The following is a 3,768-nucleotide window of genomic DNA, read 5'->3' on the forward strand; positions in this document are numbered from 1 at the left end:
TCCTTTGTTCTTTACAGTCATGCGTAATATTTTCCTTACAAAGTTCAAAGCAGTGAGAAGCATTGGGAGAAATCTTTAAACTGTTCCTATCATCTTGGTAATAAATAACAAGTATACTGAGAAGTAATGTCTACATAAATGCATCAAATTTTTTACACACTTTAATGGAAAATGGCTTGCCAGACTAGATCCGCTGTCTGAATAGTTATACTTCAAAAAGTCTTTTGTGATTCCTACCTTGCAAGGACAATTCTTTGTTTGGATCCTTATTGGGAAGACTATCAGTTAATTTGATAAGTTGTTCTTATAAATACTTAAATCCTTGCTATAATTCCAAGATAGAACCTGCCTTCTAGGGTCTGCATTACAAGAATTTGGGCTCATATATTAATGATGATTTCATATATGTAATTATTTTGATAGTTGGTGCAGATATATTTATAAAAGTTACATTTTTCTGATAAGTTAATCCTATCATCAGTATACTATGTCCATCTTTGTCTCTTGCAAAAGTTTTTGATTTAGTCTATTTTGCTGGATATTAGTCTAGTCACCTTAGTAAAGAATTGCTTATTCATTTATTTATTTATTTAAGTTTTTAGTGACTGCAACAAAAAATATCTAAAATCGCAGCTTCTAGAAGAACCATTTGTTCTTGCTGGTCTTGTATCTCTCTTTGAACTTCACATTGGCCTCTCGTTGGGTCTTGCATTTAAGAGCAAGGTCTCTGAAGACTTCTTCGTTGACCAGTTTTGTCCAAGGGAATATCCACAGAATACTTGCAGAGCATGAGGTAATTATTATTATAAACTTTCACAAAAGACTTGGTCTTTGACCTTTAGGCAATTTTTTTCTTGCCCATGGCAGCTATCACTTTCCAGGGATAGCAGTCAATTCCAGTCACCAGAGCATGGCTGTAGGGATGGTTGGAGGTGTCATAATTGATGTTCTTCATGATGATGGCTTTGCATCCGGAATAGCATCCGTTCAGGACAAGCAGCATTTTCCTGTGTTTCATGAACTTCCCATTTTGACGGCAACCACTCGGGCCTACCAGATTTACTTATTTTTTTGAAAGAGTTACAGGGAGAGGGAGACACAGGGGGAAAGACTTCCATCTGCTGGTTCTCTCCCCAAAGTGGCCAAAAAGGCCATAGTGGAACCAGGAGCTAGGAGCTTCTTCCAGGTTTTCTACATGGGTGGCAGGGGCCCAGGCGCTTGGGCCATCCTCCACTGCTTTGCCCAGGTCATAGCAGAGAGCTAGATCAGAAGTGGAGCAGCCAGGACACGAACCAGCACCCATAAGGGATTCTGGCACTGCAGGTGGCAGCTTTACACACTATGCCACAGTGCTGTCCCTCACCCTTTATGGAATTTTTTTATCCTTTCACTTATTATGAAATGATGTTGATTTCATAAAATGTATTTTCTGCATTTATTGACACAATAATTTTTTTCTTCCTTAGCTTGTTGATGTGCTGGCTATATCAACTGATTTTCAAATTAAGAATCAGCATTGCATATGAGGAAAAAATCTCACTTAGGTTTGATGTATATTCTTTGAAAAATTTAAATCAATAAATAATAATTATATATAGTTACATGCACAATTATTTTATATGTTGATTTTATTTGATATTATGTTGAAGTATTTTGCATTTATATTCATGAGGACTGTTAGTCTGCCTGTCATTTCTATTTCTTGCTATGTCTTTGTCAGATTTCAATTTGGGGTAATGTTTTCCTACTAGAATGAGTTTAAAAATAATCCACATTCTTGAATTTTCACAATTAGATTTGTAGAGAATTTTCATCATTTGTTATTTAAGCACATTACATAATCCACCATTGAAATTATATGGAACTGTTGCTTTCTCTTTTGGAAGGTTATTACCTATTGGTCAGTATCTTTAATAAAACAGGCCTGTTCAAATGAACTATTTCTATTATGATTTTTGGTTGATAGCATGTTTTCAAACAATTGTTCCATTTCATTTATATTATAAAACTGCTGGGCATAGATTTGTTTGCAATATTCGTTTATTATCCCTTTAATGTCCAGGGGATAAGTAGTGATGATAATTATATATACATATATATATATGTATGAAATTAGATCCATGCCTCTAACCATATATAAAAATCAACTCAAAATGGATCAAAGACCTAAATTTAAGATCTGAAACTATGAAGTTGCTAGAAGAAAATGTAAGGAAAGCACTCCAAGACACTGGTGTAGGGGATGACCTCTTGGATAAAACTCCTCAATGCACAGGCAACAAAAGCAAAACTAGGGGTTAGCATTGTGGAGTAGCAAGTTGGGCTTTTTACCTGTGATGCCCACATCCCATATGGGCACCAGTCTGAGAGTTGGCTGCTCCACTTGTAATGCAACTCTCTGCTGGTGTACCTGGGATAGCAGCAGGAGATATCCCAAGTGCTTGGACCCTTGTAGGAGACATGGAGGAACCTAGCTCCTGGATTTGGCCTGGTCCTTCTTGCCACTTGAGGAATGAACCAGTGGATGAAAAATCACTCTCTCTCACCTCTTCCTCCTCTCTCTGTAACTCTGCTTTTAAAATAAATATATTTTTAGCTGGCTCTGTGGCTCAATAGGCTAATCCTTTGCCTGCGGCGCCGGCATACCGGGTTCTAGTCCCAGTCGGGGCGCTGGATTCTGTCCCGGTTGCCCCCCTTCCAGGCCAGCTCTCTGCTATGGCCTGGGAGGGCAGTGGAGGATGGCCCAAGTCCTTGGGCCTTGCACCCCATGGGAGACCAGGAGAAGCACCTGGCTCCTGGCTTCGGATCAGCGCTGTGCACTGGCCGCAGTGCACCGGCCGTGGCGGCCATTGGAGGGTGAACCAACGGCAAAGGAAGACCTTTCTCTCTCTCTCTCTCTCTCAACTGTCCAAAAAAATAAATAAAATAAATATATTTTTTAAAGATTTATTTTATTTATTTGAAAGAGTTACAGAGAGAGGTAGAGACAGAGAAAGAGGTCTTCCATCCACTGGTTCACTCTCCAGATGGCTGCAACGGCTGGAGCTGCACCGCCTCAAAGCCAGGAGCCAGGAGCTTCTCCCGGACTCCCGCGTGGGTGCAGGGGCCCAAGGACTTGGGCCATCCTCCACTGCTTTCCCAGGCCATAGCATAGAGCTGGATCAGAAGAGGAGCAGCCCGGACTAGAACCGGTGCCCATACGGGATGCCAGTGCTTTAGGCCAGGGCATTAACCCACTGCACCATAGCACCAGCCCCATAAATAAATATTTAAAAAAAAAACACAAATAAATGGTACTAAAAGGAAATGATCAATATAGTGAAGAGACACCCAAGACACCCAAGAGAAAGGGGAAAATATTTGTAAATAGATCCCAGTGGAAAGAACGGGTCATCAAAGAAGGAGGTACCTTTCTCTGAAGGGAGGAGAGAACTTCCACTTTGACCATGGCCTTGTCTAAATATGATCAGAGTCGGTGAACTCAGGGGGCTTCCATAGCCTTGGCAGCTCATGACAAGAGCCTAGGGTGATTACTGAGGCCATAAACAAGAGTGTCAATTTGTTAAGTCAACAACAGGAGTCACTGTGCACTTACTCCTCATGTAGGATCTCTGTCCTCAATGTGCTGTACATTGTGATTTAATGCTATAACGAGTACTCAAACAGTATTTTTCACTTTGTGTTTCTGTGTGGGAGCAAACTGTTGAAATCTTTACTTAATGTATGCTAAACCGATCTTCTGTATATAAAGAGAATCGAAATGAATCT

At 40.3% G+C, this 3,768-nt stretch overlaps 1 pseudogene; it reads right to left on the reverse strand.

Annotated features, from left to right (window-relative positions):
* Positions 1-621: 621 nt before the first annotated feature.
* On the reverse strand, positions 622-1,021 carry LOC108178718 (large ribosomal subunit protein eL27 pseudogene; annotated as a pseudogene).
* Positions 1,022-3,768: the final 2,747 nt, after the last annotated feature.

Source organism: Oryctolagus cuniculus, chromosome X, assembly GCF_051225735.1.
Source record: "Oryctolagus cuniculus isolate XC-2025 breed Fujian yellow rabbit chromosome X, ASM5122573v1, whole genome shotgun sequence".
In the NCBI taxonomy this organism is placed as follows: domain Eukaryota; kingdom Metazoa; phylum Chordata; class Mammalia; order Lagomorpha; family Leporidae; genus Oryctolagus; species Oryctolagus cuniculus.